This window comes from Rattus norvegicus, chromosome 15, assembly GCF_021556685.1.
Source record: "Rattus norvegicus strain SHRSP/BbbUtx chromosome 15, alternate assembly SHRSP_T2T, whole genome shotgun sequence".
Classification (NCBI taxonomy): domain Eukaryota; kingdom Metazoa; phylum Chordata; class Mammalia; order Rodentia; family Muridae; genus Rattus; species Rattus norvegicus.
This window is the reverse complement of record NC_141548.1, coordinates 4,531,843-4,553,366: the sequence shown is the minus strand read 5'-3', so window position 1 is coordinate 4,553,366 and position 21,524 is coordinate 4,531,843. Positions and strand designations below refer to the sequence as shown.

The 21,524-nt window shown below is 43.8% G+C and overlaps 1 long non-coding RNA gene across 1 annotated transcript; it reads right to left on the bottom strand.

The window, feature by feature from the left end:
- Positions 1-8,891: 8,891 nt before the first annotated feature.
- LOC102555049 (uncharacterized) lies at positions 8,892-21,524 on the bottom strand. Its single transcript, XR_015638621.1, has 3 exons — positions 21,431-21,524; positions 9,665-9,758; positions 8,892-9,054 (listed from the first exon to the last, which is right to left on the bottom strand). It is a non-coding gene; the product is annotated as an uncharacterized LOC102555049 (long non-coding RNA).

Here is a 21,524-nt window from a genome sequence, read left to right as displayed (position 1 = left end):
CTCAGAGGTTAAGATCACTGGCTTCTCTTCTAGAGGATCTAGGTTCAATCCCAGCACCCACAAGGCAGTTCACAATGATCTACAACACCAGTCTCAGGGAATCCAGCACCCTTTTCTGGCCCCCTGGGCACCAAGCATGCACGTGGCACAAACATAAATGCAGATTTACAAAAAACAATGTACAGGGCTGGAGAGATGGCTCAGTGGTTAAGAGCACTGACTGCTCTTCTAGAGGTCCTGAGTTCAATTCCCAGCAAGCACATGGTGGCTCACAATCATCTGTAATGGGATCTGATGCCCTCTTCTGGTGTGTCTCAAGACAGCTACAGTGTACTCATATATAAAACAAATCTTAAAAAAAAGAAACTGCACACAAAAATAAATACAAAAAAATCCCAGCATTCCCTGTCATTTAGTCATCACTGGTAATAAAGTCATTTCCTACTTTTTATTTACCTTAGGATCAAAGATGACATCTCAAAGCCACACAGCCACCCACTTCTTCATAACTCACTAATCAAGAAAGTGACTATGTCCACACTCAGACAACCTCAAAGTACATGGGACCAGTGCAGGGAGGGGTAACCACATCTCCCATGAAGAACTATAGCTATAATTTTATACAATGTCGAAGCCACAGATAGTTTTTGTCAAGACTCACTCCTTTGTTGCCGTTTTGAGGCACGGTCACAGGCTCTAGCCTAGGCACACACGCAGCTCACTCTGGACCCCAGGCTTGCATTCCCGGTACCCTTCTGTCTTAGTGAGGCTTTTGTTGCTGTGAAGAGGCACCGTGACCAAGGCAACTCTTATAAAGGCAAAAGTCGGGACTGGCTTACAGTTTCAGAGGTTTAGTCCATTATCATCATGGTGGGGAGCGCGGCAGCATGCAGGCAGACATGGTGCTGGAGGAGCTGAGAGTCCTACATGTTCATCTACAGGAAGCCAGGAGGCTCTCTTCTTTAAACAGCCAGGAGAATGCTCTTTTCTGTACTGGGCAGAGCTTGAGTACTTGGAGGAGACCTCAAAATCTGCCCCTATGGGGTTGGGGATTTAGCTCAGTGGTAGAGCGCTTGCCTAGGAAGCGCAAGGCCCTGGCTGGGTTCGGTCCCCAGCTCCGAAAAAAAGAACCAAAAAAAAAAAAATCTGCCCCTATGGTAACACACTTCCTCTAAAAAGTCTACACCTCCTCCAATGAGGCCACACCTCCTCCAATGAGGCCATACCTCCTCCAATGAGGCCACACCTCCTCCAATGAAGCCACACCTCCTCCAATGAAGCCACACCTCCTCCAATGAGGCCACACCTCCTCCAATGAGGCCACACCTCCTACTAGTGCCACTTCCTTGGGCCAAGAATATTCAATCCACCACACCTACTTCCTCCTCCCTTGTGTTAAGATTTTAGACATGAACCACCACTGCTGGCTAAGATTCACCCTTAAACCATCCTTGTAAAATTTTATTAGAGGGACTCATCTTTGCAGAGAGAATTCCTAGTATACTGCAGTAAAACCATATCCTTTGGACAGAGAATCTGTGTTTTCGTTTTAAATAGGTGATGTTGGCACAGATCAAAAATGGAAGGACAGGGGCTTTACTGACTGTGAACCATGGTTCTAGGTTAGCCTCGGGATGCAGTATTCACAAAGTGAAGTTGGAGAAGGAGAACTGAAGTCTGAGAGCTTGCAGATGAATGGGGGAAATGCATTTGAAAAGAAGTGAAGCCACCCAAGCCCTAGATGCACCATTGATAAAATTTCACAAATTCCAAAGAAGGATTTCACTGTGTGGAATCTTGTGGATGGAACAGAGTAAAACAGTTTTACTTATCTTTAGCTTCCACAGCAATGGCGTAGTTTGGTAATGCTACAGGTGTGTACTGTGTGACAAAACTTTTTTTTTTTTAAGGTTTATTTTATGTATGAGTACACTGTAGCTGTCTTCAGACACACCAGAAGAGGGCATCAGATCTTATTACAGATGGTTGTGAGTCACCATGTGGTTGCTGGGAATTGAATTCAGGAATTCTGGAAGAGCAGCCAGTGCTCTTAACCTCTGAGCCATCTCTCCAGCCCGTGACAAAACTTTTCCTGGGGGCATGCAACACACACATCTGCTCAAACTAGATAGGGAACTCACAACAGACCAAAGTACAGATACTGTTGGGGTGGAAATCATGGCTTGCATCTGGACAAACCACACCAGGTCAACATGGTTCCATGTGGAGAGGTTTACTGGGATAGTGGAGACTGGGGTGTAGGGGAAGGGGGAGAAAGAAAAGAGAGGAAGAGGGCAGAAAGGTCTGCCTTTTTATTTGAAATGTGACCTAACTGCTCCCAGGTGAAGGTGGGAGCTGAACCAAAAGTATGCTGGGAATGTATGGTCATTGCCATGGCAACAGATTCACAGGTGACCAGGTGATGTCATTGCTGGAGGCAAAAGCAGTTCTGACACCAACAGATAGCAAGCACAGTAGGGCAAAGGTCCGAGCTCATTTCCAAGTTTGAAAGCTCACCACAACCCACCAATGCCTGACCTCAAAACTCCACCAGTCCTTGAGTTCAAAAACTCAGCAATCGGGGTTGGGGATTTAGCTCAGTGGTAGAGCTCTTGCCTAGCAAGTGCAAGGCCCTGGGTTCAGTCCCCAGCTCCGGAAAGAAAAAAAAAAAAAAACAAAACTCAGCAATCCCTGAGCTCAAAAATCCCACCAATCTCTGAATCTGAAATTCTACCAATCCTTGGCTTTGCACTGAGATCCCACCAATCCCCACCCTGGAAATCCCCACCCTGGAAAGCTCCCCCCTACCCCAAGAATCCCTACATTAAGCCTGCCTCCTGTCTTGTTACCTGCTGCTTCTCATCCAAGCAGAGGCAAGCACTCTCTTGTGTCTCTCCCAATAAATCTCTCAGGTGAGGTTTGTTGTGCAGTATGACTTTGTGGCATTCCTTGGTTCCCAACTGCTAGGATACCTTTACCCTCAGAGCAGCAACACTTACACTGGGGAAACCTTTCCCCTTTAGAGCTGCAACACTTACAACTGCCAGAGTCCACATTGTTGAACCAATGAGTTTTCCTGGGGTTACTTACAGGAATATTGGTTAAGGGTTACTTACAGGAGCTGAAATGACTCAAAGACAGTTGCATCACGCAGGCCCACCCCAGCATGGCTAACAGCTTACAAAGTTGGGAAACCTGGAGCACGCAGCACATCCTGCTGGCAGCTCAAAAGGTTTCAGAGTGTCTTTTCCAAGGGGCTCCAGTCTTAATATATTCCTGGCAGCTCGGCTGGTTTCTGTTTCTTGCAGGCAGCTGGTCTGGTCTCAGAGTCTTCTTTGCAGCTTTTCTGCTCTCAGAATCCTCTTGGTAGCCCTCTCTTATATGAGAGGAACTCTCAGCTTTTAATGTTTACTGTGGTAGGGAGAGACCTAGTGAGTCCGCTCAGTTTTAGGGACTTCCTAAAACTATTTTGAGTTGTTGACCTATCTACTTAAGGAGCTTCCCTGCAGAAATGTTCCAGTCTTAGAGGAAACTATTATACAACAGTGTACCAGAAAAGCTCTGTAGAAGACTAGAGGCTTAGTGTCTTAGGGTTTTATTGCTGTGAAGAGATACCATGATCATGGGAACTCTTATTAAAAACAAAACAAAACATTTCACTGGGACTGACTTACAGTTTCAGAGGTTTAGTCCATTATCATCATGGCAGGAAGCATGCAATGTGCCCTCAGATATGGTGCTGAAGAAGGAGCTGAGAGTTCTACATCTTTATCTGCAGGCAGCAGAAGGAGACTGTGCCCACAGTGGGCCTGGATGTAGCTTGAGCTCAGCTTTAGCATAGGAAACCTCAAAGCCCACCACCCCACAGTGGCATACTGCTTCCAACAAGGCCACATCTACTCAAACAAGGCCACCCTCCTAATAGTTCCTCTTCCTATGAGTCAAGCATTCAAACACATGAGTCTATGGTGGCCATTCCTGTTCAGACCACCACACTAAGCCTGTAAAGTGCCTGCTGCACAAACATGAGGACCCTAGTTCAGGTCTCCAGCACACATTTAAAAATCAGGACGTACTCATATACATCTATAACTTCAACGCAGGGAGGCTGAGATAGGCAGATGCCCAAAGCTGACTGGTCAGCCAGTCTAGTCAATCTGGGAAACACTGGGATCTTCAAGAGACCCTGTCTCAAAAGATAAAGTAAAAAGTGACCACTTGGGCCTTTACACACATGCACACGTGCATACGCACATGCGGGTGCTAGTATGTGACTAATATGACCAGCCTGGGGTGGTACACTGAACATTCCAGGCTCCTAGCAGCCTTGCCAACAAAAGGAGGCAGACAGCAGTGACAAAGAGGAAGTATTAGAACTTCCCTAACAAGGGAGAGTCTTCCAGACGCTTCCTTTCTGCCTCCTTCCTTCCCCAGCCCATGGGGTGTGGCTTCCGGAGCCTCACCAGGGTCTAGAATCAGTCTTTCCTCTCCTGTTCCGGCCACTCCCTCTGCATGCTTTATAGCAACTGAGAGCAAGGGACTCCAGGGCCCATCCCAGAGCTGCCCAACTGGAGATAGTCTTGAGCTCCTACGAGGTCAAAGATTCCATCAGGGGTGAGACCTTGCTCTCTGCATGAAGAATAAACTGAAGGGGAAGCTTGGAGAGTTGGACAGGAAGCCAGCTGTGCAGTTGTCTAGGCTCTTCCTGCCACAAAGCAAGAGTATTGCAGACAGCGGTCTTCCCGGGCATTCTCTGACCCACAGTTTTCCTATGCCAGTATTCCCTTCACCCCCGTCTGTTACGTTGCAAGGTCTTAGATACTTTTGTTTTTAAGGGGAAAGGATGAAAGCCTTAAGACATTTACAAGATCCTATTTTTGGCACTGTATCAAATTCTGGGGGAGGATGGCCATGGAGACAGGGTGGGGTGAGTTCAAAACGTTTCTAACATGTTCTGGCTTTGGGCCCAACATTGTTGAAAACTGCTCAGAGGAGACCTAGAGCACTTGGATTTGGGGCTTTAAGACTATCTTTGTTTAGATGTTCAAATTTGTTTAAATAGTTTCTCAAACAGAAACAAGGAAAGAACTTATTCAGAATTTTTCCCCCATAAAACAAACCCTTTCCCAAGCCTGGCTGACCAAATCACTCCAACATACTCTTCTTATCTTTATCAACTGTTTATCCAAAACAAGTAAAAGATGCAAGGTTCAGCTGGGATTTGTATCCTCTAGGTTTTGAACGGGCACTAGCAATTTTGTTTGCTGTTACATTTTAAGTCCTTCATGTATCTTATCTCTTCTTTTTAATGATCCTTTTTTGGGAAAAGGAACAAGGTTCAGTATAAAGATCAGGCTAGCTTCAAGCTTGTAGTCTTCCTGCCTCAGCCTTCCAAGTGCTGGTATTGTACCCTGACCTCCAGCCTGGCTTTTGACAGTCCTTTGCCTTATATTATACCTGTTCCTCAAGTACAGGCAAGAAGCTGGAGGCTCAATTGCCTGAGGGAGCTGATGTAGCAGGGCGGGGGGGGGGGGGGTTCTTTCTTTCTTTCTTTTTTTAACAATCTATTTACTTTTCATTTTATTTTACATGTATTGGTGTTTGGCCTGCTGTATATCTGTGTGAGATGTCAGACCCTGGAGCTACAGACACTTGTGAGCTGCCATATGAGTGCTGGGAATTGAACTCAGGTCCTTTGGAAGAGCAGTCAGTGCTCTCAACCACTGAACCACTGAGTCATCTCTCCAGCCCAAAGGCAGGGATTCTTAAACTTCCCTGCTTGAAACCCTTTTCACTTGAGAAATTTTTACACGAATCTTGACATACACATAGATAAAGTAGTTAAAACCCAGAGCTGTATGGATTTGACATTTACATGCCGACGCATAAAGGCCAGATAACATTAAAAGTCTTTGTCTTCTGGAATGAGACCACTGTGTTGCTAGGAGAACAGAGAACTATAGGAAAAGCTCTGTTCATAACGCACAATAGTCTTAACTCTGAGCCCAATCGCTTCACTGGGCTCTCCTTAGTCTTGCCAGAATGACACATGCACAATACAAAGTACTCGAATCTGTTACTGTTGCCAAACATTGGGTGATCGCCAACTCAAGAAGCTGTGGTTTTAGATTTAAGGGCTGATGAGGCATGGAGCTGGGATGCAAGTGTGGGTGTCTCCTTCCAGCCTGGCAGTGTGCTCCAGGGAGAGTTTACCAGTCGGGGTACTGGTAGGGAAGAGACTGTTTCATACTGCTTGTGGTTCCCATGATACAAATATCCCACCATTGCTGATCTCCAGCCACTAACTTGATTGCACTGAACATTTCTTGTGAAGAAATGTTACCAAATGTACTCTTTCTGACATCAGCTGTGGCCAGCTCACCAAACTCACCTTGTATGTTCTATCAACTTGTCATCAAATACCCTGAGGAACCTGGCATACTTGTCTTGTCACTTGACCACTCCTCCTGCTACACTCATTCCCACACAGGTCCTTCCCAGAACACCGCTAGTGACAACCCATCCAGGCATCACCCTGGAGGTTTACATGGTGTTTCTACCTTGACTTGCCCATAACCACTTCAAGGAGACACTACTGCTTTCCTTACTTCATTAAAAGAGAACTTAGAGATCCAGAGAGTTTTTGGTGAAGGTCACACAGAATACAAGTGCCAGACTAGTGCTAGCCAAACGCTTGCACCTTGAAGGTGACCTTTAGAGAAGGCGCTGAGAAGTTAACAAAGACCGGAAAGAGGCAGTTTCAGTCAAGTACTTTGGGCAGATGTTGTTTCCCTATACGATACCAAACATTGGGTTCTTGTATTGGTGATGGCAAACACTGCAAACATCAGGATACTGGCTGTGTTTACATCTTTAAAACACCTGGACGGTCCATGAGTGTGTGGTACACACCTTTAATCCCAGCACTTGGGAAGCAGTCAGGCAGATATCGGAGTTTGAGACCACCATGGTCTACAGAGTGAGTTCCAGGGCAGCTAGGACTATATAGAGAAACCCTGTCTCAGTTAAAGCCAAACCAAGATCAAAACATAACCAAAACTCAAAATCAAACAAAATTTTAGACATTTTATTAAAGCAGTTCTGACAGAAAAACAGATGTCTAGAATTGAGTCCACGGTCAGCTACCAGAAGTTTCATCTCTGAAACTATATACTTTTGAGTCTGATGGTCAAAAAGAGATAAGCTGAATTTATTATTTCTTAATTAATTTTGAGACGGGGCTTCACTATGTAGCTCTGGCTGTCCTGGAACTCACTATGTAGACCACACTGACCTCACAGAAATCCCCCTGCCTCTGCCTCCTTACTACTGGGATTAAAAGCATGCACCAACATATCCAGCTTGCGAAAAGTATTTTTAGATTTTTTTATCTTATTTTATGTGTATGAATATTTGCATATGAATGTGTGCATCAACATCTGTGCCTGCTGTCTGTGGGAATCCAGAAGGGGGAGTCTCATCCACAGAAACGGGGGGAGGGGGTGTGGTTCTAAAACTACAAGTGTTCTTAATCGCTGAGCCACCTCTCCAACACCTATAACTACTTTTTAAACAAAATTCATGGGCCTTAAAAGCATGTCTAGGGGTTGGAGAACTAGTTAAAACAACCTGCCTCCAACCAATAACAAAATAAAAAAATAAGAAAAAGGAAGGAAAGAAGGAAGGAAGGCAGACAGACAGACAGACAAACAGGTGTGGTGGCCTGTGATTGAAATTCCAGTACTAAAAAGATAGACCTTGGGGACTCATTGGCAGCCAACAAGGCTATGAGCGCTAGGCCAGTGAGAGATCCTTTCTCAGAGAGGGGGAGGGGAGGGGCAGGGAAGCACAAATACAGTCACCCACCCCACCCACCCATACACACACTAAGAAAGGAAGGAAAAGCATGCCTGAGGTCTACAATAGAGGTGTGGTGGTGCATTCCTGTAGCCACAGAACTTGAGAGGTTAAACATGGAAGAAAAAGATTTTGAGGCTAGCCTGGGCTACATAGCAAGACCTTGTTTGTTTGTTTGTTAAAAAAAAAATGGTGGGGGAGGAAATGTGTCAACTAGTTGTTCCCACAGTGCTGAGAGGCCCTGAGTTGCTCATGGGCCTGGCACTCCTGTCCCTCTGCAGCCTTTGATCAAGTTGTTTCTTCTGTTTCTTCAGCTTTTTGATTTCTTCTGACTTTAAGGTTTCAACAGATGGACTAAATATTGCTCAGGCCCCTCTAAGGGGGTCCTCACCTAGCATGAAATTGGGCCCATCCAGAAACAGGTCCAAGGAAGTCTTTTCTCCTTCATAGCTATGCAGAAACCATGAGCACGCTTAAATGCTTTGCGAGAAATCAAATCCTCCTCATTCTGCTCTGACCAGAAAGAATGTCGAGAAAGAAGAGCCTGGTTCTGCTTCCCTGTGGATGCGATAAAGTCTGAGACTTGCAAAGGAGCTTAAGTAGAACAACTTGTGTTAGAAGAATTCTTGGGTGCACTTACTATAAACAAAGGGTCCTTGGCACGAACAGAGAACTGAACAGCTGCAGCTGCAAGAGATTTGCTTAGACAACCAAAACATTAAATACTCTTGAGACAGGAGATAGGGGGGGGGGGGGAGAGAGAGAGAGAGAGAGAGAGAGAGAGAGAGAGAGAGAGAGAGAGAGAGAGAGAGAAGAGGTCCATCTTTCTCATCTGTGTAGCCCTTCTAGGATTAAGTCTGCCTATCTATAGCTAAAAGAACACTAACCATGACTGGATTTTCCCTTTATATGTCTTTCAGTTAAGTAAACACCAGGGTCTAAGGTTAAGTCACTAGACATAAATCAAATAAATGAAAACGAGGACGCTGGTGGGACTTCAGCTCCCCTGAGGATATTATACAAGCTAGTGGGAGTGACTGATGCAGAAAGAATTGCCTTTTAATGAGATTACTGTGGGTCCACATTGGAATCAGCTTGCTTGATGTGGAAAAGCCAGGGAGGCCGGAACACAGCGTCATGTATTTCTTGGTCCTCTTGCTCACCCTCACGGTACTGCAGCCATCCAGACGGAGTTTCCTGAGGCATCACCATGAAATCAACAGGACTGTGTTTCATGTCTCCACAGAATTCAATTAATCATATGTTACTAAAATAACTGCCACATGCTCAAAGCATGAAGTGTGTAATTCCATCATTTAGTGGGACAATAAATGTACAATTAACTGTGCCTATCTCTGCATAAAAGGAACCTTTGAAAGCATGACTGGATTTTCCTTTTATTTCTTTCGGCTTAAGCAAACACAGAGGTCTAAGGTTAAGATTATGAGACGACAGTGGTAAATTTTGCCCCAGATTTTACTAGTATATACTAAAAGTACTGTCGCTGTTATTTTAGAACACGGAATTGTCAAATTATGACTTTTCAACTTAAAAATAGTAAATTTATGTTCGACTAGAAAATATAAATAAAATGTGAATAAAACATGGGATTCTCACAAGGTCACCAGAGGAAAAGGTAGATTGGATCTGTATGTTCTAATATAAAACACTATATGAAATTATTATGAAATGACCTTAAAATGTTCTCAATTAGTATATACAAAATGCCGGCATTAAAGAAAATACTTTTATAAGAAGTATACACTACCGTGCCTAGAGTGAGGGCTCAATGGTCAAGGGCACTTACTGCTGGTCCACAGGATCTAATTTCAGTTCTCAGCGACCACATGTCAGCTCACGACTGTCTGCACCTCCAGCTTCAAGTGGTCCAACTTCCTCTTCTGATCTCCAGGCGTACACGTGGTTCACACATACATGCATACAAGCATAACAATTATACACGTAAAAGGAAATAAATGATAAAATCTTTTTAAAGCATATGCTAGCATACAAAACACGAGAGGATATGTTAACAGTAGCTATAACCAGAAACTGAAGTGGTTATGGGAAACTTGTATTTTCTATAAAATATTTCTATAGCATGTTATCACTGGGTTATTGTCTTGCTTTTTGTTTGTTTGTTTGTATGGAGGGTAGGTTGGTTTTTTTTTGAGTTAGGATTTCTTTATGCAAACCTGGCTGTCCTAGAGCCAGCTCTGTAGACCAGGCTGGCCTGGAACTCGAAAAGATATACCTGCCTCTGCTTCTAGAGCGCTGGGATTAAAGGCCTGTGCCACCACTGCCTGGCTTTTATTTGATTACTTAGGAAAGTATCTCCTGAGCCAGCATGAACTCACTATTCAGCCCATGCTGGACTCAAACTCTGAATCCTTGGGCCTCAGCTGGCATTAAAGGCATGTGTCACCAATCTTGGCAATACATTATCTTTTTATTTTTAATAGCAAGCATGTATCATCTTTGATATAAAATAATCACTACGTCAAACATCTGGATGTAGAGATAAGTCATGTCGTCTCAACACCAAATAATGATGATTACAATTAGAACAATACAAGTTAAAATCATCATGTAACACTTGTTCTGTACCAATCATCATGGCTGCATGCCCGGGGGAGGGTAAAATAGTGATCACACCAAATGCTGGAGCAGATGCAGCCAGAGCAAGTCATTTACACATCACTGGAGGCTGCAAGGGGTACGGCCACTCAGAGGTTTGCAAGTGTTGTTAAAAAGTTACACATACACTTAGTGAACGACCCAGCAATTCCACTTCTAGGAAAAGACCGACACTTATTTTCACACAAAAATCACACGCTATTATTTTTTATTGATTTATTCACAGTCATTGCCATCTGGAGGCAGCACTTGGTCCCTCAATTGGTAAATGTATAGCCTTGACACCCTGGTGTGGTGCAACACTTGGCCTAAAGTACAATGCTCCGAGCACATTTACAACTCCGTGAATGAAGGCCAAAGGCATTATGCTAAGTAAAAGAAGCCTGATGTCAAGGACTCTGTTCTCATTTATATGATGTTGTGGGAAAAGCAACACTGCCTGAGGGTTAGAGAATACAATGTGATGGTGGAGTACGAGGAAAGTGGAAGCCTTAGAGAAGTCCTTAGGGATGGAACAGCTAGCTGTGTCTCTTGACTGTAGTATTGCTCACAGGTCTCTAAGCATCTGTCGCTCTCAGAGATCTGTCCATCAAAATGAGTACGGCTGTATACAAACCTAAAAATACTGATTCAAAAAGAAACATGCTATCAAAATACACTCCATTCACGTTTTCTCTTTAGAAATCTCTTCACAAGTGAGCTTTCATTCTGTCGTGCGGAGGATGGGATCCAGGGCCTTGAGCATGCTGGGAAAGCTCTGCTGACAGCTGTGCATGCTGGGAAAGCTCTGCTGACAGCTACATCGCCAGGCTCCTCGCACCTCTGAAGCTATCCGGTGGCCTTGCTATGTCCAGTCAAGAGAAGCAGCTTTGAAACTGGCAGTCGCTCTACTGAAACCAGGAGGATGACCGAAAGTCTGGGAGTTCATAGTTACAGTTTGGAAAACTCCATACGACTGCAGAGGCCAACACTTCATCAGGGAAACTAGTCACTTGTGAGTACACCCCACGTTCAAGCCCTCACAGCAACCAACTCTCCTTTCATACTGGAGGAACGCCTCACCTTGTTCAATCATGTCTGCCTTAAGTCTGTACAAACGCTAGATAAATAGGTGTGTTACAGCCAGGGCAAGGTGTCTCTCCTATGACGGGTTTCTGGACTGAACTCAGTGTATCTGTTTAAGCTCAAACACGTAACTCATAATGCTACACTAGGCAGTACTAGAGTATCTGAGATTAATCTCCTCGGTTGTAAACACTGTAAAGTTAACACTGTTGTGTACACACACACACACACACACACACACACACACACACACAATGTATATATGCAATAATACCATTATTATTATTGTTGTTGTTGTTGTTATTATTATTATTATTTATTATACTACAGTAAAACAAAAGCACTGCTTTGGGTTGCTTCTCTTTTAAGTTTATGTGGAGAATAGAGGAGCAGTAAGACTGAATCCAGAGCAAGAAAAAGGGGGGAGGAAGAAGGGGATCTAGGTAACAATACAGAAGCAATGGAAAAGGAAGAATAGGGTTGGGGGACCTCTGGGTGAAGCTGGAAGGCTAAACTTTGTTAGATCCATTTCTTTTCAGACTCTCTGAGGAAGGATCCTACTTTATGCACAGTATTGTTATTGAGTACTATTAAAGAGTCGGGCCTAAGAAATTAGGCCTTGCAAATAAGATGTATAAACAAGCAGCTCTGTGTAGATAAGCCTGGGTAGTGAGTATGGCATCTTAGACTTTCTTAATTAAGTGGCCATTTCACACAGCTACTCACTCAAGGTCCAGGACAATGGGAACTACAATTCCTAAGTGCTTCCTATTGCTCATGGTCTACCCTTGTAATAGACCACCTCTTTCTTCCTGCTGGGAGCCCAGCAGCTTCGAACCTCTCTTCTGTTTCTTTGAGTCTGTAATTATTTACCATGGCTGCCAAGTGCTTCAAGTGCCACTAAAAGGAGGTCTTTGTATTCCTAAAGAGCATAGTTTCTGTGCATCAACTACAGCCACTGACTACCTGGGTGGCTCTGAGCATGTCCCCTGACCTTCCCACTAGGTTGCTGATGCAGATCTGTCTACAATGTTGGAATAAATTATGTAAAATAATACACATTAAAGTGTGCATTAGAAATCATTAACTTGGATTTTTCTCCTGCCTGGGTTGTGGGACTGAGCCATCCCTAGACCCTTGGACTTCCATTTACAGCTTCTGATGATCATTGTTGGGGATTTGGACTATAGACTGTATCTTTCTAAAGCACTTTGATACTAAGATGTGAACAATAAAGGCAACACCTTACTGAAGGAGGGTATTTAAAGGAAGTGTTTCGAGAGCCCCTGGGCAGCACCCCACGAGCGAACCTGAGCCTCGGGACCACAGGTAAGACCAACTTTTCTGCTGCAAGAAAGCTGCCTGGTGAGCTTGGGACACACGGAAGCAGAATTCCTCTAGGACCAGGCACGTTCTGTGTTTACCGGAAGTCCCACACCCGCGGATCCCGGCCCGCAGCAGCTCTCTGCTCCCAGACCCGGTGAGAAAGAGACCCAACCACCTGGTCAGGTGGGCACTCCTGAGGCTGCAGAGCGGAAGAGACCACCAACACTGCTCACCCCTGCCCACACCCCTGGCCCAAGAGGAAACTGTATAAGGCCTCTGGGCTCCCGTGGGGGAGGGCCCAGGAGCAGCAGGACCCCTGCCTGAGACACCTCCGGAACCTGAAAGAAACAGACCAGATAAACAGTTCTCTGCACCCAAATCCCGTGGGAGGGAGAGCTAAACCTTCAGAGAGGCAGACAAGCCTGGGAAACCAGAAGAGACTGCTCCCTGCACACACATCTCGGACGCCAGAGGAAAAAGCCAAAGACCATCTGGAACCCTGGTGCACTGAAGCTCCCGGAAGGGGCGGCACAGGTCTTCCTGGTTGCTGCCGCTGCAGAGAGCCCGTGGGCAGCACCCCACGAGCGAACTTGAGCCTCAGGACCACAGGTAAGACCAAATTTTCTGCTGCAAGAAAGCTGCCTGGTGAACTCAAGACACAGGCCCACAGGAACAGCTGAAGACCTGTAGAGAGGAAAAACTACACGCCCGAAAGAAGAACACTCTGTCCCCATAACTGACTGAAAGAGAGGAAAACAGGTCTACAGCACTCCTGACACACAGGCTTATAGGACAGTCTAGCCACTGTCAGAAATAGCAGAACAAAGTAACACTAGAGATAATCTGATGGCGAGAGGCAAGCGCAGGAACCCAAGCAACAGAAACCAAGACTACATGGCAGCATCCGAGCCCAATTCTCCCATCAAAACAAACATGGAATATCCAAACACACCAGAAAAGCAAGATCTACTTTCAAAATCATTTTTGATAATGATGCTGGAGGACTTCAAGAAAGACGTGAAGAACTCCCTTAGAGAACAAGTAGAAGCCTACAGAGAGGAATCGCAAAAATGCCTGAAAGAATTCCAGGAAAACATAAATAAACTAGCAGAAGCCCATAGAGAGGAGACACAAAAATCCCTGAAAGAATTCCAGGAAAACACAATCAAACAGTTGAAGGAATTGAGGATGGAAATAGAAGCAATCAAGAAAGAACACAGGGAAACAGCCCTGGATATAGAAAACCAAAAGAAGAGACAAGGAGCTGTAGATACAAGCTTCTCCAACAGAATACAAGAGATGGAAGAGAGAATCTCAGGAGCAGAAGATTACACAGAGATCATTGACTCAACTGTCAAGGATAATGTAAAGCGGAAAAAGCTACTGGTCCAAAACATACAGGAAATCCAGGACTCAATGAGAAGATCAAACCTAAGGATAATAGGTATAGAAGAGAGTGAAGACTCCCAGCTCAAAGGACCAGTAAATATCTTCAACAAAATCATAGAAGAAAACTTCCCTAACCTAAAAAAAGAGATACCCATAGACATACAAGAAGCCTACAGAACTCCAAATAGATTGGACCAGAAAAGAAACACCTCCCGTCACATAATTGTCAAAACACCAAACGCACAAAATAAAGAAAGAATATTAAAAGCAGTAAGGGAAAAAGGTCAAGTAACATATAAAGGCAGACCCATCAGAATCACACCAGACTTCTCGCCAGAAACTATGAAGGCCAGAAGATCCTGGACTGATGTCATACAGACCCTAAGAGAACACAAATGCCAGCCCAGGTTACTGTATCCTGCAAAACTCTCAATTAAAATAGATGGAGAAACCAAGATATTCCATGACAAAACCAAATTTACACAATATCTTTCTACAAATCCAGCACTACAAAGGATAATAAATGGTAAAGCCCAACATAAGGAGGCAAGCTATACCCTAGAAGAAGCAAGAAACTAATCGTCTTGGCAACAAAACAAAGAGAATGAAAGCACACAAACATAACCTCACATCAAATATGAATATAACGGGAAGCAATAATCACTATTCCTTAATATCTCTCAATATCAATGGCCTCAACTCCCCAATAAAAAGACATAGATTAACAAACTGGATACGCAATGAGGACCCTGCATTCTGCTGCCTACAGGAAACACACCTCAGAGACAAAGACAGACACTACTCAGAGTGAAAGGCTGGAAAACAACTTTCCAAGCAAATGGTCAGAAGAAGCAAGCTGGAGTAGCCATTCTAATAACAAATAAAATCAATTTCCAACTAAAAGTCATCAAAAAAGATAAGGAGGGACACTTCATATTCATCAAAGGAAAAATCCACCAAGATGAACTCTCAATCCTAAATATCTATGCCCCAAATACAAGGGCACCTACATACGTAAAAGAAACCTTACTAAAGCTCAAAACACACATTGCACCTCACACAATAATAGTGGGAGATTTCAACACCCCACTTTCATCAATGGACAGATCATGGAAACAGAAATTAAACAGTGATGTCGACAGACTAAGAGAAGTCATGAGCCAAATGGACTTAACAGATATTTATAGAACATTCTATCCTAAAGCAAAAGGATATACCTTCTTCTCAGCTCCTCATGGTACTTTCTCCAAAATTGACCATATAATTGGTCAAAAAACGGGCCTCAACAGGTACAGAAAGATAGAAATAATCCCATGCGTGCTATCGGACCACCACGGCCTAAAACTGGTCTTCAATAACAATAAGGGAAGAATGCCCACATATACGTGGCAATTGAACAATGCTCTACTCAATGATAACCTGGTCAAGGAAGAAATAAAGAAAGAAATTAAAAACTTTTTAGAATTTAATGAAAATGAAGGTACAACATACCCAAACTTATGGGACACAATGAAAGCTGAGAGGAAAACTCATAGCGCTGAGTGCCTGCAGAAAGAAACAGGAAAGAGCATATGTCAGCAGCTTGACAGCACACCTAAAAGCTCTAGAACAAAAAGAAGCAAATACACCCAGGATGAGTAGAAGGCAGGAAATAATCAAACTCAGAGCTGAAATCAACCAAGTAGAAACAAAAAGGACCATAGAAAGAATCAACAGAACCAAAAGTTGGTTCTTTGAGAAAATCAACAAGATAGATAAACCCTTAGCCAGACTAACGAGAGGACACAGAGAGTGCGTCCAAATTAACAAAATCAGAAATGAAAAGGGAGACATAACTACAGATTCAGAGGAAATTCAAAAAATCATCAGATCTTACTATAAAAACCTATATTCAACAAAACTTGAAAATCTTCAGGAAATGGACAATTTCCTAGACAGATACCAGGTATCAAAGTTAAATCAGGAACAGATAAACCAGTTAAACAACCGCATAACTCCTAAGGAAATAGAAGCAGTCATTAAAGGTCTCCCAACCAAAAAGAGCCCAGGTCCAGACGGGTTTAGTGCAGAATTCTATCAAACCTTCATAGAAGACCTCATACCAATATTATCCAAACTATTCCACAAAATTGAAACAGGTGGAGCCCTACCGAATTCCTTCTACGAAGCCACAATTACACTTATACCTAAACCACACAAAGACACAACAAAGAAAGAGAACTTCAGACCAATTTCCCTTATGAATATCGACGCAAAAATACTCAATAAAATTCTGGCAAACCGAATTCAAGAGCACATCAAAACAATCATCCACCATGATCAAGTAGGCTTCATCCCAGGCATGCAGGGATGGTTTAATATACGGAAAACCATCAACGTGATCCATTATATAAACAAACTGAAAGAACATAACCACATGATCATTTCCTTAAATGCTGAGAAAGCATTTGACAAAATTCAACACCCCTTCATGATAAAAGTCCTGGAAAGAATAGGAATCCAAGGCCCATACCTAAACATAGTAAAAGCCATATACAGCAAACCAGTTGCTAACATTAAACTAAATGGAGAGAAACTTGAAGCAATCCCACTAAAATCCGGGACTAGACAAGGCTGCCCACTCTCTCCCTACTTATTCAATATAATTCTTGAAGTTCTAGCCAGAGCAATCAGACAACAAAAGGAGATCAAGGGGATACAGATCGGAAAAGAAGAAGTCAAAATATCACTATTTGCAGATGACATGATAGTATATTTAAGTGATCCCAAAAGTTCCACCAGAGAACTACTAAAGCTGATAAACAACTTCAGCAAAGTGGCTGGGTATAAAATTAACTCAAATAAATCAGTTGCCTTCCTCTATACAAAAGAGAAACAAGCCGAGAAAGAAATTAGGGAAACGACACCCTTCATAATAGACCCAAATAATATAAAGTACCTCGGTGTGACTTTAACCAAGCAAGTAAAAGATCTGTACAATAAGAACTTTAAGACACTGAGGAAAGAAATTGAAGAAGACCTCAGAAGATGGAAAGATATCCCATGCTCATGGATTGGCAGGATTAATATAGTAAAAATGGCCATTTTACCAAAAGCAATCTACAGATTCAATGCAATCCCCATCAAAATACCAATCCAATTCTTCAAAGAGTTAGACAGAACAATTTGCAAATTCATCTGGAATAACAAAAAACCCAGGATAGCTAAAGCTATCCTCAACAATAAAAGGACTTCAGGGGGAATCACTATCCCTGAACTCAAGCAGTATTACAGAGCAATAGTGATAAAAACTGCATGGTATTGGTACAGAGACAGACAGATAGACCAATGGAATAGAATTGAAGACCCAGAAATGAACGCACACACCTATGGTCACTTGATTTTTGACAAAGGAGCCAAAACCATCCAATGGAAAAAAGATAGCATTTTCAGCAAATGTGCTGGTTCAACTGGAGGTCAACATGTAGAAGAATGCAGATCGATCCATCCTTATCACCCTGTACAAAGCTTAAGTCCAAGTGGATCAAGGACCTCCACATCAAACCAGACACACTCAAACTAATAGAAGAAAAACTAGGGAAGCATCTGGAACACATGGGCACTGGAAAAAATTTCCTGGACAAAACACCAATGGCTTACGCTCTAAGATCAAGAATCGACAAATGGGATCTCATAAAACTGCAAAGCTTCTGTAAGGCAAAGGACACTGTGGTTAGGACAAAACGGCAACCAACAGATTGGGAAAAGATCTTTACCAATCCTACAACAGATAGAGGCCTTATATCTAAAATATACAAAGAACTCAAGAAGTTAGACCGCAGGGAAACAAATAACCCTATTAAAAAATGGGGTTCAGAGCTAAACAAAGAATTCACAGCTGAGGAATGACGAATGGCTGAGAAACACCTAAAGAAATGTTCAACATCTTTAGTCATAAGGGAAATGCAAATCAAAACAACCCTGAGATTTCACCTCACACCAGTGAGAATGGCTAAGATCAAAAACTCAGGTGACAGCAGATGTTGGCGAGGATATGGAGAAAGAGGAACACTCCTCCATTGTTGGTGGGATTGCAGACTGGTACAACCATTCTGGAAATCAGTCTGGAGGTTCCTCAGAAAATTGGACATTGAACTGCCTGAGGATCCAGCTATACTTCTCTTGGGCATATACCCAAAAGATTCCTCAATATACAATAGAGACACGTCCTCCACTATGTTCATCGCAGCCTTATTTATAATAGCCAGAAACTGGAAAGAACCCAGATGCCCTTCAACAGAGGAATGGATTCAGAAAATGTGGTACATCTACACAATGTAATAGCTATCAAAAACAACGAGTTTATGAAATTCGTAGGCAAATGGTTGGATCTGGAAAATATCATCCTGAGTGAGCTAACCCATTCACAGAAAGACATACATGGTATGCACTCATTGATAAGTGGCTATTAGCCCAAATGCTTGAATTACCCTAGATCCCTAGAACAAACGAAACTCAAGACGGATGATCAAAATGTGAATGCTTCACTCCTTTAAATGAGGAAAAAGAATACCCTTGGCAGGGAAGGGAGAGGCAAAGATTAAAACAGAGACTGAAGGAACACCCATTCAGAGCCTGCCCCACATATGACCCATACATATACAGCCACCCAATTAGAGAAGATGGACGAAGCAAAGAAGTGCAGGCCTACAGGAACCGGATGTAGATCGCTCCTGAGAGACACAGCCAGAATACAGCAAATACAGAGGCGAATGCCAGCAGCAAACCACTGAACTGAGAATAGGCCCCCGTTGAAGGAATCAGAGAAAGAACTGGAAGAGCTTGAAGGGGCTCGAGACCCCAAAAGTACAACAATGTCAAGCAACCAGAGCTTCCAGGGACTAAGCTACTACCTAAAGACTATACATGGACTGACCCTGGACTCTGACCCCATAGGTAGCAATGAATATCCTAGTAAGAGCACCAGTGGAAGGGGAAGCCCTGGGTCCTGCTAAGACTGAACCCCCAGTGAACTAGACTATGGGGGGAGGGCGGCAATGGGGGGAGGGTTGGGAGGGGAACACCCATAAGGAAAGGGAGGGGGGAGGGGGATGTTTGCCCGGAAACCGGGAAAGGGAATAACACTTGAAATGTATATAAGAAATACTCAAGTTAATAAAAAAATAATAAAGGAAAAAAAAAGAAATCATTAACTTGGCTGGTGGTGGTGGCACACACCTTTAATTTCAGCACTCAGGAGGCAGAGGCAGGTGACTCTCTGTTAGGTGGAGTCCAGCCTGGTCCACGGAAAGAGTTCCAGGGCAACCGGGGCTACACAGAGAGACTCTGAAAGAGAAAAGAATCCACTAACTCGGGGCTGGAGAGAGAATTCAGTAGTTATGAATACTTACTGCCCTTGCAGAGGACAGGGGTTGGTTTCCCAGAACCCACATACATGGCAGCTCATGGTTCTCTGTAACCACAGTTCCAGGGGTACAATTCTCTGTCTCTTCTGGCCTCTGAGGGCTCCAGGACTAAATGTGGTACACAGACATACATGTAGGCTAAAGACTCATGCATATAAAATAAAAAATAAATAAGTCATAAATCACAAACTCCTCTGCGAATACAAGGGTTGTGATAATTTCATAAGATTTTGAATGAGAATCTTTAGCAGAAGTATGTCTAAAGTTAGACAGCTGCTGGTGGGACGCCCTGAAACACTTTGGCTCTTAGAAAATGATTCAGGGTTTTCTTCATGCACATCTATGAAATGTGCCCAACTATGACATTTGGCCACTTTAAACTGCTTTCATGTACATAATCTCTACTTTTTGCCAAACTTGGATAGAGTATAGACCATCTGACCCCACACTGATCCTGCCCTCTGCCCTCTCTCCTCCCAGGCTATACAATTATTATTAGAAATAGGTATGTGGTGGTTTGAATATGCTTGGCCCAAGGGACATGGCACTATTAGGAGCTGTGGCCCTGTTATAGGAAATATATCACTGTGGAGGCAGAACTTTGAGATCTCATATATGCTCAAGTCTGGCCAGTGTGATCCAGATCCTCCTCACGGCTTTCTTTGGAAGACAGTCTCCTCCTGGTTGCCTTCAGAGCAAGCTGTAGAACTCTCAGTTCCTCCAGTTCCATGCCTGCCTGGATGCTGCCATGCTTTCTGCCACGATGATAAAGGACTGAACCTTTCAAACTGTAAGCCAGCCCCAAGTAAATGTTGGGCTTTATAAGAGTTGCCTTGGTCATGGCGTCTGTTCACAGCAGTGAAAACCCTAAGACAAGACATAAGGATGATGTCAAGCCCTCATCCCGATCACTAGAACAAGGTTACCTTCAAGCTAGGAGGAGGCTGAGAAACTCACAGTGAGTGGTGAGCAGCACCTGAACTCACAGAGACGGGGCCATGTGCACTTTGTGAGGAGGGCGGGTTTTCAGGATGAGATAGACATTGGGCCTGTATGACAGGAACGATGCTGAGGACTCACAGTTGCAGTGACTGTGAGGTAAGAAGAGGTGAGAAACCCTGCAGAAAGTAATTCTGTGGCCATCACTCGCGAATCCGTTACTGAACAGTTCTCTTGTGGAGAACTGGGAATGCTTCGGTGACTAAAGCAGGCAGAATCTATGTCTCCATGCGTTTAGGAACTGGGGCCCTTGTAAAGTAACTCGGCATCAATGAGATGGAAACTGGGAAGTCAAAATGTCATTTGCAGGGGGTGTTTGGGGACACAGGTGTTTCGGTAATATTAAAAAGGAACGTTTTCTATCAGTTCCTGCGAGCCGGATCCGATCACTCTGGCTGCTACTCTACGACAAGGTCCACAAGCCGCCCTCTCCCAGCGGTCTGCCTTTTAGATGCCCTCTCTCCACTCGATCCCCTAGGCGGTAGTTACTATGCCTGGCACACGCGCACGCACACGCACTCGCCTCATTCTGCAGGCCCTTGTGTGTTCTCACTCCACGTGGGAGGCAGAACCAGATCCGCACGCTCCAACTGCCTCTCAGCCATTTCTTTCATACACTGTCCTCTTTAGCCCAGTAAATCAAAGTCCCAGAACCTTGTAATTTAGCAATTAGATTTACATGTTGAATTCCCAATCCACATTACATCCACACGACAAAGTCACTGCCAGTTAATAAGATTTAAACCGCCCACCTACACAACACGAAATCGACCCAGTCCACCTGGATCTAGATCATCCTGCTCTGTGGTCTCCATCTTGATTTTCCTCGCTCCTCTTCCTTCTCCC